Raw genomic sequence first — 14,230 nt, 5'->3', positions numbered from 1 at the left:
CTCTCTCCATCTCTATTCATACAGGACAAGCTGGCGCACAGCAAGAGGGAATGGTCACTTATCGATGGAGCAATGCCTGGAAACAGGGTCCTCACAGACTTTGAAAACAGGGCGAACCAGCTGGCCAGCGAGGATCTGGACTACCCCTGTGCTGATAGTGAGGTTCAGCGATGCACCACCAAGTGAAGGTCTAACAGTGCAACATCCAACAGACAACCATGCTGTGAGTGATGTGTCCTGTTTACCAGGCCACTGCCTGCATTAATTATCTCTCGTTGCTTTTGTAGGCACACCTATGGAACAGCTGATGGAGGCCATGACTCAGGGCCTACAAGCAAGCCTGGAAGAAACCTCTGAAGAAGTATCTGAAGACACCCTCCCGGAAGTCCTGTCACAGCGCTCACCCACACCCTCCACCAGCACAGAGACACACACCTCGGTGGGACCTAGCTTTAGAGTAGTCTCGGAATCACAATCTGGTGAGCACATCACACTTTCTGATCCACAGCAGGCAGCGGCAGAGATTTCCCAGGTCCCTGGCACTTGGAGGACTGCTGGAGGCCAGAAATTTGCTGAGTCTGAGTCAGATGACAAGCCTCTGGACTTGGTCATGTCTCAGTTGCTGGAGCTGCAAAGGCGAGTTCGGGAACATCAGGAAGGGATGTCCGCTGCACTCCTCAAATTGCAAGGCACGACGGAGGAGTCCGTCCACCTTCAGCCTGACGAGATAGCGCCAGCATGCCAATGCACTGATGTCAACACTGGCAGGATGGTGGCTGCCATGGAGACCTTGGTCCAGGACATTGGCCCTGCACTGTTGTGCAGACTGAAATCCATCCCTGACACCATAGTTGGCCTCCAACAGTGGGTTTGCGAGAGGGGTGCAGGGCAGCTCAATCTCATTCCACCTTCCCCTTCTCAAGGAGTCAGCTGGGAGTTCTTGGGCACTCATAGGGAGGAGGATCAGTAGTTGCACACCCCGGGACCATCCACCCAGGTGACTCCAGGAGTGCCCAGCCCATCTGAATCCCCTCTTCCTGTGACCCCAGCAGTTCCAGCTCCATAGGCTGAGGAGGGTGCCACTGCCACACAGCAGGACCCCGAAAGCAGGCTGAGGCCCTCCAGGTTTTGGCCCTTCAGAGGACACCCATCAAGGGCATGACAAAGCATAGCAGTCAGCAGGGTGCCTCCACCTCCGCTGTGGATGTCCGGGGAGCACCAAGACATACCGGCAGGGTTAGGAAGGTTAAGAAGATGTAGTTGCAGACCTGTGCACAGGTGTTAATCACTTGTACGTAATGTTCACTATTGTAAATAAACTCCAAAGAATGTCTCCCTGCTTATGACTCCTTGTTCTGATGTGAAACCTTTCTGCACAAGTTAAAGGCAAGTGTCTCAGTCCAGGACCTCTTCCCTGTGCTTTGTGCAGCCTTCAGAACAAAGTGATGATCTGGCCTGACACTCCCTGGACATATTACTGATGCCAGCACCTCAAAAGTGCTTGTCATTGCTGCCAGAATGTCAAAGGCAAGCACCAGGGAGTTCTGTCATTTGCTCTGTGTGCTCTCAGCAGCTTTAAGATGAGGCTGGCCCCCAGCTCTTCAGCTTCTGTGACCAGTGACGCTGTGCCTCTAAAGGAGTCAGATGCTGAAGTTGGACAGTGGATCAGCTGCTTTTAAAGCTTCATGGCTGCTTCTGCATGATATGACCCTGATCACAGAATGCAAGCAAGCTGCCCTCGGCCAGACAGGAGTCAGACATTCTCAAGAGCTGTGTGAAGATCTATGGAGTGTCCTTACTGCATGTCGTTATCATCCTCCTGCAATTGAGAGACTATTAGGGCCACCATTGCATCTCCATGACAAGAGCATTATCACAGAGGATATGTGCGCTGCCACAAACCAGACGAGAGTCAAACATTCATGGATGCAATGTGAGGAGCTTACGAGTCTCCTCACTGCATGTTGTCATCATCCTCCACAAATCTAGCAGCTATGAGGGCGTCCCAAGCGAGCCTGCCCCATCTGGCTGGTGCGAGGGCCTCATCGCCATCATCGTTGCCTTCGGGGACCTCCTCACCCTCATCCCTGCCGATGTCCTCCTCATCGGAGGAGACCTCCAGCTCCTCCATCTCTTCCTCAGCCAGCTCATCTCCCCGTTGCAGCGCCAGGTTGTAAAGGGTGCAGCAGATGACGACGATGCGTGACACCCTCTGTGGACTGTATTGCAGGGCTCCACCAGACCAGTCTACGCACCAGACCTCATCTTCAGCATCCTGATGGTTTGTTCTACCAAGTTGCGAGTTGCTGCAAGAGCCTCATTATACCTTCACTCTGCTGCAGTCTGAGGCCACCACACGGATGTCATCAGCCACATCCTCTGCAGGTAGCCCTTGTCCCCAAGGAGCCATCCCTGCAGCCTCTGTTGACCCTGGAAGATGTCAGGAATCTCTGACTGACTGAGAATGTAGGAGTTGTGCACACTCCCTGGAAACTGTATATACCTGCAGGATGCGTTTCTGTTGGTCACACACCAGCTACACATTCAGTGAATGGAATCCCTTGCGGTTGACATAATTGACCGTGTGTTGCGACAGAGATCTGAGCACCACATGAGTGCAGTCGATCACACCCTGCACCTCTGGGAAACCTGAGATCTGGATAAAGCCAATCGTTATGCATCCTGGCTCTCCTGTCCCAGGTGAAATGCGCAAAGTTGTGTGCCCTCGCAAAGATGGCATCCGTGAGCTCATGGATACATTTGTGAGTGGAAGCTTGTGATATCCCACAGAGGTCACCTATGGAGCTCTGAAAGGAGCCAGTGGCATAGAAATTGAGTGCCACTGTCACTTTCTCAGCCACTGGCAGTGAATGCCCTCCATGTCCACAGGGCGCCAAATCCTGCAGTAGCTGCCAGACGTGACCGACCAGTTCCCTAGACGCGCAGTTTTCGGCAATTCTGGTTCTCGGTCATCTGCAGGAATGAAAGGCAGCATTTATAGATCCTGGGTCTAGCTAGGCGCTGACCAGCGACAGCTCCCTGTGGCTCTTTGGTGGCATGTGTGGGAGCCCCAGTTGTCCCTTCTTCCAAAGACTGCTGCTCCTCTCTGCGCAGCCAGGCGCCTCAGTCGCTCTCTTCTCAGTTGTTTTCGCTCTTTGTACGCCACTTTTCAATGTGGCTGCACCTGAATTGTCCCAGCTGCAGAGGAATTTTTACTTTATACAAGGTTTCCCTCACCCACTCCCCACCCCCCACCACCCAATTCGCCTCAGCTGCAGTGCAGTCTTGGCCCCCCCACCCCACAACGTGCCCCAACCTTGAAGTCCAACAGGAGCCCCTCGCAAGCTCTCCGCAATGTTATGGTGCACTCACCTCTGAGTTCCCCGTAAAATACAATCCACCAAATGCATGACTTTTATATGGTGTTGTGAAACATGTCGGCGTGCAATCACTCCAATGTAGATGGATGATCCAGTGGGGTGGGTGGGGGAGTGGTGGGGGATGAATCCAGTGGGCTAGCCTTGTAATGACGTGCTGATGTATTACAATAATGTTCCTGACGTCTGATGGCAGGAAACACAGCCTGATTTTTGGCCTTCTCGACATATTGTCTGCTCACACCACTGAACATGCCCAACACCAGCGGACATGGATGATATCGCCCATTGTGATGAATTCGATGATTGTCACTCAGAATTGAAATAATTGAAAATATGATATTTGAATTGTTTTCAACTTGAAATGGCGGTCCATATGAGCTGTAAATTCTATTTATATGCACCATAATAACACATTAAAGCTTCTTAAACTGGAGTATTCAATAAACCTACTTTATCCTTTGAAATCCACATTAGAAAATCAATCGGCTTTAAAGTTGTAAAATTAACGATGGCCATAAAATTTAAGTAAACAATCTAACTGTTTTGAAGTATGGGCACCCAAAAGTGCCTCCCCCATAACTGTGACATCAACACACTCGCTGGGATTTTCCATGCCCACCAGCATCAGGCGTGTTCGGTGGCTTCAGCAGACAATATGGCAAGGTGGCCAAAAATCGGTTTGCAATCATCCACTCTGCCCGTCGATGGCGGGCCACACTTCTCGTCATTGGACAGCAGGAACTTAATTGTAATACATCAGCATATCCTTATAAGGCTAGCCCGCTGGAATATCCCCCTCCCACCCTGCCCCACCCCCCCCCCCCCCCCCCCCCCCCCCCACTGGCTCATTCGCCCACGTTGGCGGGCAAACACACCTATGAGTTTCACAGCAGCACCTGGCGGGCTGCACTTTGCTTGAAACTTCAAAATTTGCCTACCTTGCTTCGGTCAGCATTCGCAGTCATCAGCGCCAGGCTTCACAGATAGCACCACATCACTTTTAGAGGGGCTCGTGGATAGGTCTGTACCTACCAGATCAGTCATATGTGGGCGGCTTTTCAATGGCTGCAGGGCAAGGTCTTGCTTGTGGAAGGGGAGAAGTGACCTCAGACAAGGGAAAGTGCTGCAGGGCGAGGGCTGTACTGGGGAAGGGGATATCCAGAGTATGTTGAGGGCACATGTTGAACTGTGCATGTGGTCTCAAGATGGTGAGGACTGAAGAGGCAGTCTCCAGAGGAGATGAGGCCAGATGGATATGTGACGGTATGTGTGTGAGAATGGGTGGCGATGTCCCTTGAGCTGACAGTGAGTGAGATGCCAGTGAATGTGTGATGGGCTTGAGTGTGTGAGTTTAGAGTGACGAGATGGTTGCCATACCCTGGCTGCGCAGATGAAATCATTCACCCTCTGTCTGCACTGGATGGCCATTCTTTTCAGTGCAGCATTGGCACTGATCACCGCTGCACAGCCGCCAAACTGGATTGGTGATGCCGCTGCCCACCCTGTGACCAGATCAGGGGTAGAGGACATCATGGCGGGCCTCCACGGTGTCCAAATGGCATTCCAGTGACGTGTCATTAAACTGGGGGCTGCATCCTTTTTGCCTCTTGTGGACATCTTCCCTGCAGTAGTCGTGGGCTGGAAGCACTGAGATATTTGCTCACGGCTGCACTTTAAAAATGGCGCCCAGCGTGATGAACCAGTGAGGTGATGGCAGGTTGGCGAATTAGAGCCTGGCCATCATGGAAATGGCATGTTTCCTGGGAATGCATAAATAATGTGGCGGGTTTGGGATGATACGATGTGAAGACCCCGCATTGCGGTCATCATGTAAAACATTGTTTTATCCGCCCGCTACTGCACTTAGTGCAAATCTGGGACAATTCTGTCCACTGTCTTTACTGGCATTTGTGACCCCAAGGGAACATTCCAGCAAGGTCCTATAAACTCCAGGAAACACTGCCATTTTGGAGTGCTCACACACAAGCACAGTGCACACAACAAGGGTTGCCAACGCTCCAGGATTCTCCAGCAATGGACAGAAAGGCTGTTTGGCCACAAGAGTTCATATGATGAAACCTCCAGGAATATGTCCTACTGCAGCTGGCAACACTGCACCCAACTTACAAACCCCTGCAACAACATCAGTCTGTGCACAACGCGGGATTAAGGTTGCAGCAGGAGATTGCACATGGGCATTGAGTTGCGCCACACGTAGCAAGAATCCTTATTCATCCATGTCCTTTATTCATTGTGATGGCAGAATGTGCCAGAGGAGCGCGGTGAGTGCATCTCATGGATTAAATGCACTCAGGTTCTGCGACAGTGACCTGGAGATTGGTGCAGAAGATTGAATGCTGATGAGAAACATTGTATCCAGCAGGTAAAAGGGACCCTCCTCCCATTGCCAAGGGGAACTGGCAGGCAATGGATGCCACAGTTGACACATCAGGTGAGCAACAAAAATCTCAAATACAGTGCTGCAAGCTGTTCCACAACCTGCTGTGCTGAGGCCAGGTGAGTTGTTTGACTGAAGCATGCATTTCTGTCCGGCTTTGGTGCCACGTGAATGAGACATCAGATGGGACACAATTGGTGCTTATTTCCCCATTATCAAAGATAACTGAATGGACATGATACTCTTGTATGTCCAACCATTCATGGGGTGGCAATGGAATACTGAATTTACACACTCCCAAATAGAGGAGATTTGTATCTAGATGCATGAGTCAATGTCCTTAAATTTTTTTTGTTGATCACATGCAGAAGAAAACACAAAATGCAAAGGAGATGGTCTGAACAGGAGGTGGGAGAATGAAGCTGAGAGTGATCTGGAGAGGGCCATGCAAATTGCACAAGTGCCCTCCCAGGCCAGTGTTGGAGATGGTAATTGCCCATTGCAAGCACCAGAGGAGGTGTTATAAGCACCTTAGAGCATGGCTTCATTGTTGGGGTGTATGGTTATTGTCACATGGTAGAGCACAAAGGAAGAGTATTGTGCCACTTCAGCTCATATGGTTCTGATATTGTCCTGTAACTGTATGTGCTCTCACACTGAGCAAGGATTACACTGATTATGTCCTTTTGTGTCTCCCACACATTCCATCACTGCACACCAATTCCACCATCCCCCCACCCCAACCCCCCTGCAGAGCCAGAATGTCCCTTAGGCGTTAGGAGAAGGAGGAGGAAAAGATGTCCGAGGAAGCACTGTCCCATCTTAGCAACCCACAATCCACCTTGCACTGCAGAGGAAAGTAGCATGCATTTAGAGTTAAAAACAAAAAAACAAAAAAACTGCGGATGCTGGAAATCCAAAACAAAAACAGAATTACCTGGAAAAACTCAGCAGGTCTGGCAGCATCGGCGGAGAAGAAAAGAGTTGACGTTTCGAGTCCTCATGACCCTTCGACAGAACTTGAGTAGTCGAACTCAAGTTCTGTCGAAGGGTCATGAGGACTCGAAACGTCAACTCTTTTCTTCTCCGCCGATGCTGCCAGACCTGCTGAGTTTTTCCAGGTAATTCTGTTTTTGTTTTGCATTTAGAGTTGTTTGTTTGAGGGGAAGGTCATTGTACCAGAGTGCAGGTGGTGTTAGTGCTGTCCTTCGTGGAATACATGAACTACATACCCACAACAGGCCGTTCTCACTATTGACACAATGGATGATGGAATGGATGGATGCTGGTGGAAAGGCCGTCCGAGAAATTTTACAATCACCCCCTGCCTACAAACCCGCTGGCGGGGGAACATAATATTCTGTCCCTAGTGTTTCAAAATCAAAACTCTCATCCTTGTATTTAAATTCCCCCATGGTCTTGCTCCTTCATATTGATGTTACCTTCCCCAGTGTTACTTTCACCTCCCTCCCAAACTCTTTGACTCCAACATCCCGCCTCTCCTTCCCCTGCCTTAGCCCACTGATGGTGGCCCTGGCATCAGCTGCCTATGTTCATTTTGGAGTTCCCTTGCTAAACTCCTCCATCTCTCCACTCTCTCATCATTTGAATCTTTCTAAAACCATATTTCAATCTTTTGGTCACCCAGCATCTCCTCCTTTAGCTTGGCATTCATTTTTCACTTACACCTCTGTTGAGCACTGGTATTTACATAAAAGGGTTATACAAATGCAAGTTGATGATGTTAATTGACAGAAATATTTAACATCTGTCTACCCCAATGCGGCATAAATGTAATTGAATACTTAAATAACTTTTGCATTTATATAGTTCTGCACAGAGGCATTATAAAAATAATACAACACTGCATCACAGCTTAGATTACACGCTCAAGTCCCAGTAAGGGAATCAAATCCTAAAACCTCCTGACCCAAAGCTGAAAGTACTATTAATTGAGTCAAGGTGATGCACGTAATACTGATCTCAGTCATGTTCTGAAATCCACTGATATTTTCCACAGTAATGCCAGTAGGAAACCATGGCAACATTATTATCACTGCTATGGAGTCCGATTTGGCCAAGTTTCATTTGTTTGTGTTCAAATACATATGCGTAATGGTTTCTTACTCACTGAGTTTTCTTCCATTTGATAAGCTATTTTTTTAATTCATTGAATGGAAGAAGTGGATGTCATTTGAATTTTCAAAATTAATTGGTAAATGCAAAGTTAAAATAATACCAGGCAACTCTTGATATCAATCCGTATTTTCATACTATAATGTTCTTTTAATATTTGTGCACTAAAAATCTTATTATAGTAATCTATCATGGATTCAGTGTAACCAGAGAAGTGATCAGTATCCATTAATGTAAACACAATTACTGATTTAATGGATGTATTCCACTAAGATTAGATTCTGTGTTTATATTAGGTAGCAAGGAACATAGTAAATAAACTTTACCCTGTATAATCTAAAATGCTAAAAGTATTGTCAATGAGGTCTAAATGTGCACTGGATTGGATCTTTCTGGGCAAAATGGCTTTGGCCATATATCTAAGTTTGAGCATTTCAGGCACAATTATCTAAAACTGAGCTTGTATTTTTTTAAGCTTAGTCTCAATGGATGTGAAGAAAATGTTACAATTGTGTCACATTGTGCTCAGCCAAGTGAAAAACAGAATTCTGATTAGTTGAATGCTATATTTCTAATCATAAGTAAGGATATTCTAACCTTACTGATAATACATTCACCTTACTGATAATACATTCAAGTGAAGATAGCACCACACTAAATTGCTATAAGTAGAAATAGTGTATATAAACAGAGCTGAATCAGGAAGATTTCTGCATAATAAAACAATTACACTATTTATTAAAAAATTGTTAAATAACAACAATGACCTCTCTGTCTCAATCTCTGGTGATAGACTGTCCACCAATATCCATTACAAACCCACCGACTCCCACAGCTACCTCGACTACAGCTCCTCACACCCCGCTTCCTGTAAGGACTCCATCCCATTCTCTCAGTTCCTTCGCCTCCGTCGCATCTGTTCCGATGATGCTACCTTCAAAAACAGTTCCTCTGACATGTCCTCCTTCTTCCTTAACCGAGGTTTTCCACCCACGGTCGTTGACAGGGCCCTCAACCGTGTCCGGCCCATCTCCCGCGCATCCGCCCTCACACCTTCTCCTCCCTCCCAGAAACATGATAGGGTCCCCCTTGTCCTCACTTATCACCCGACCAGCCTCCTCATTCAAAGGATCATCCTCCGCCATTTCCGCCAACTCCAGCATGATGCCACCACCAAACACATCTTTCCTTCACCTCCCCTATTGGCATTCCGTAGGGATCGCTCCCTCCCGGACACCCTGGTCCACTCCTCCATCACCCCCTACTCCTCAACCCCCTCCTATGGCACCACCCCATGCCCACGCAAAAGATGCAACACCTGCCCCTTCACTTCCTCTCTCCTCACCGTCCAAGGGCCCAAACACTCCTTTCAAGTGAAGCAGCATTTCACTTGCATTTCCCCCAACTTAGTCTACAGCATTCGTTGCTCCCAATGTGGTCTCCTCTACATTGGAGAGACCAAACGTAAACTGGGCGACCGCTTTGCAGAACACCTGCGGTCTGTCCGCAAGAATGACCCAAACCTCCCTGTCGCTTGCCATTTTAACACTCCACCCTGCTCTCTTGCCCACATGTCTGTCCTTGGCTTGCTGCATTGTTCCAGTGAAGCCCAACGCAAACTGGAGGAACAATACCTCATCTTCCGACTAGGCACTTTACAGCCTTCCGGACTGAATATTGAATTCAACAACCTTAGGTCTTGAGCTCCCTCCCCCATCCCCACCCCCTTTCTGCTTCCCCCTTCCTTTTGTTTTTTTCCAATAAATTATATAGATTTTTCTTTTCCCACCTATTTCCATTATTTTTAAATATTTTAAAATCTTTTATGCTCTCCCTACCCCCACTAGAGCTATACCTTGAGTGCCCTACCATCCATTCTTAATTAGCACATTCGTTTAGATAATATCACCAACTTTAACACCTATTTGTTCATTTGTTCTATTGTTGTTGACATCTTTTGATGATCTGCTTCTATCACTGCTTGTTTGTCCCTATAACCACACCAACCCCCTCCACTTCTCTCTCTCTCTCTCTCTCTCCGCCTGCCCCCCACCCCCCCCCCCCCACACACACACACACACACACACACACACCTTAAACCAGCTTATATTTCAACTCTTTTTTGTACTCGAACTCAAGTTCTGTCATGAGGACTCGAAACATCAACTCTTTTCTTCTCCGCTGATGCTGCCAGACCTTCTGAGTTTTTCCAGGTAATTCTGTTTTTGTTAACCATTTTCTTTACATTGCAATGTAGAATGATCTCAGGGCCTAGGTGACAACAGAAAATAGTGGATGCAGTGGATTTTCCAGAAATCCCTAAATTCTAGAATGGTCCTCTAGTATCGTAAGAAAGCAAATGTAACCCTACTGTTCAGTAAAGGAGAGGAAGGGTAAATAGGGAATAATAGGCCAGTTTGCCTGACAACAGTAGCAGGGAAAATGCTAAAACCTGTTTTTTTTTTCAGGATATGGTAACGGGCACTTGGAAAATCACAGTATGATCAGATAGAGTCAACACTGTCTTATGAAAAGGAAATTCTGTTCGACATTTTTATTCTTTCATGGGATATGGGTGTCACTAGTAAGACCAGCATTTGTTGCCCTTCCCTAATTGCCCTTGAGCTGAACATAAGAACATAAGAAACAGGAGCAGTAATGGACCACAAGTCCCAGACAGCCTTTTCCGCCATGCAATACGATCATGGCTGATCTTGGGCTTCATCTCCATTTTCCCATCTGCTCCCCATATGCCTTAATTCCCTGAGAGACCAAAAATCTGTCTATCCCAGCTTTAAATGTATTCTGTAATGGAGTACTCACAACCCTCTGGGGTAGAGCATTCCAAAGATTCATAATCCTTTGAGCGAAGAAATTTTTCCTCATCTCAGCCCTGAATGATCGACTCCTTATCCTGAGACTGTGCCCCTGTGTTTTAGATTCCCTGACCAGCATAAACAATCCCTCAGCATCTACCCTATCAAGCCTCTTCAGAATTTTAAAAGCAAAATACTGTGGATGCTGGAAATCTGAAATAAAAACAAAATTCTGGGAAAACTGATCTGTGGAGAGAGAAACAGAGTTAATGTTTCGAGTCCATATGACTCTTCTTCAGAGCTCCCTTCAGAATTTTGTTGGTTTCAATGAGGTTGCCTCTCATGCTTCTAAACTCCAGTGAATATAAGCCCAATTTACTCAGCATCTCATCACAGGGGAACTCCTAATCCTATGGACCAATTTAGTGAACCTTTGCTGTACCATCTGCAATGCAAGTAAATCCTTTCTTAAATGTGGAGACCAAAACTGCTCAGAGTACTCCAGATGTGGTCTCACCAAAATCCTGTACAACTGTAGTAAGAGTTCTTTGTTTTTTACTCCAGTCCCCTTGCAATAAAGGCCAACAGGCCATTTGCCTTCCTAATTGTTTGCTGCACTTTGCATGCTAACTTTCTGCATTTCTTGTACCAGCATAGCCAAGTTTCTTTGAACATCAACACTTGCAAATTTCTCACCTTTCAAAAAATATTCTGCTTTTTTATTCTTATGACCAAAGTAAATAACTTCACATTTCCCTACATTATACTCCATCTGCCATCTTCTTACCCACTCACCTAACATGTCTATATCCCTTTGCAGCCTCCCTGTGTCTTCCCCACAGCTTACCTTTCCAAATAGTTGGGCATCATCAGCAAACCTAGATATATTACTATCTGTCTCTTCATCTAAACAATTCCTCATTGTAAATAGCTGATGTCCTAGCACTGATCCTTGGGGCATTCCACTCTTTGCTGCCTGCCAACTTGAAAAAGCCTGTTTATTTCCACTCTCTGGGCGGAATTTTCTGCTCTGGGCCAGGAAGTTGGAGTGACTTCCACTGTGGAGCAGGGCAGGTGAGGACATCGAATCATGCGCTGCTCACTTGATTAATTATGCAGCCGGGATGATTATGTCTCATTGCGTGGTGGGATGGACAGGAAGTTGCATTCCCTGGCATCATGTCCGGGTTCCATATTTAAAAAGCATTTGGACAGCCAGTGATACAGCACGCCAGGACCTCAGGGCACCAGGATAGCCTTCAGAAAACAGCATACACCAGCCCCATTGTTCAGCGATGCCTCCCTGGAGACTCTCCTCCAGGCTGTGGAGGACAGGAGGGATGTCCTCTTTCCAAGGGATGGGAGCAGGAAGTCAATCAATTGGGCTTGCAGTGTGGTGCATTTGCGTGTACTGGAAGCTACATATATTAATAAACAGGGCCTTGTTCTTTTCAGACAGAAAGAACATGTACAAACGTTGTGCCTGTTTCAGCTAAACAAAATAAGTGATAGCCATTCCCTGGTTCATTCCTCGGGGCAATGCTTTGACCAATCAGAGTCAAGGTGTCTTGTTTACATTTCAAACAATTCTTGGCAGTTAACTGTCAGTCACCATTAACTTGTGCATTCTCCTTGGCAACATCTCTACCAAACAAAGTCTACTTGCCAACCAATCAGCACTTCCCCTGACATTGGTAGCCTTGTGATTGCCTGATGAGTACAAGGTGAAAAGCTTTGATAAAATGCAGTGGAGGGAAGGGGAACAGTGTGAGTGGGAGGCTTCTCACACATGACTCACATGAACCTTGGCAAAGAGTCTTGTCTTCATGTACAGGCATCATTCAGGGGACATAGACCCAGCCTTTGTCTGCCCTTGGAAGGGAGGATGGATATGCACAGCCAATAACACAAGCAGCAACAAGAAAAACTCAGGAGACCTCCATGAAGTTCACTGATTCATATATTTACAAAGGTGCAATAACTATTTACAATGATTGTACACCAGAGCCGCCAGTGTGAACTTATAGTCATTTGGTCATACAGAACTTGAGTATTGCATGTCACCTTCCAAACCATCTCCAACACCTCCTATCCTCCTTCTGTAACCCACTCCTCCCCGCCCCCCCATCACCATCAACCCCCCCAGGTGTTACCTTTACCTTCATCAGTCACCATTGAACGTCAACCCAACATCTTAGGGCCCATATCCATCACCCTTCAAATGCCTTCCCTCCGCGGTGAGCCCACGCCTGGACAATCTCCATGTCCACCCTGATCCTGCCCACTCTCAAGATCCATATTGAATGTCTTATCTCCTCCAATAACTCCCCAGGAGAGACCTACTCCTGCCACACCCACCCCCTCCCAATCTACTGCATCCCACTGCCCCCGCTCAGAGTCACAATGCCCTTTCACCACCAGTACCCTTGGTTTGCCCCTTCAAGGTTCCAGCATTGACACCACTGACCCCTCCTTCTGAATATTCCCTCCCCCCACTCAAGGCTTTCTGGTTCCTCTCACTCCCCACCATTTAAGGCTTCCTAGTTCCCCCCCAATGTCTTCTGCACCCCCGCACCCCCTACCCCCACTATGTGTTCCAAAATCCTCTCCCCACCCTCATGTCTTCTTCCAGGCCACGGCTTCTCAGATAAATGCACTCTCGCCATTTGAATGTCATGTCGGTCCGGTCTTGAATCGGACTGGCATGAATTCCTGCAGGCGGGCGATGGGTATGCCAGCAAGGGGAGTATTCCGGTCTGTTGTTGATTTAAATAACATTAATCATATGCAAATCCGGTTGCCAACGACCTTTAGTGGGAATGGCAACCTGCCATTATTGCCTCATGACAGTTGGGACTGCAGTTCCCACTGTCATTTTCGCCATCAGGAAACCGATCACATTCTCTGTCCCCACCTGCCACAAACCCCACCATTGATAAGAAGGGAAAATTCTGGCCTCTGTTTTCTGTCCTTGAACCAATCCTCTATTTATGCTAATATATTATCCCCAACTCCATGAGCTCTTATTTTGCTTATTAACTTTTTGTGCAGCATCTTATCAAATGCCTTTTGGAAATCCAAGTATCAGTTCCCCTATTTCTACACTACTAGTTACATTCTTGGGAGGGTTTAACTCAGCAGGGGTGTAGGAACCAGGAGAGAACATTAAATAGTAACACCAGGGTGCACAGAATGTTGGGAGAGGCAGATAGCACGAAAATAGAGAATAGTAAGTTAATAGATGAAGTTGGAGTAGCGGAGCAAGTAATGAAGCCTAAATCAGGGTAACACTGCATGTATGTGAATGCACAGAGTATAGTTAATAAAATTGGGGAGTTACAGGCACAGATTGCCTTGTGGGATTATGATGTTGTGGCAATAATGGAGACTTGGCCTAAGGAAGGGCAGATCTGGGTGCTAAATATTCCTGGTTACAAAGTCTTTAGAAAATATAGGAAAGGGAAAGGAGGAGGAGGGATGGCATTTTTGGCTAAGGAGGA

The sequence above is a fragment of the Carcharodon carcharias genome, chromosome 3 (assembly GCF_017639515.1).
Source record: "Carcharodon carcharias isolate sCarCar2 chromosome 3, sCarCar2.pri, whole genome shotgun sequence".
NCBI classification, from domain to species: Eukaryota; Metazoa; Chordata; class Chondrichthyes; order Lamniformes; family Lamnidae; genus Carcharodon; species Carcharodon carcharias.
This window is presented reverse-complemented; position numbering follows the sequence as displayed.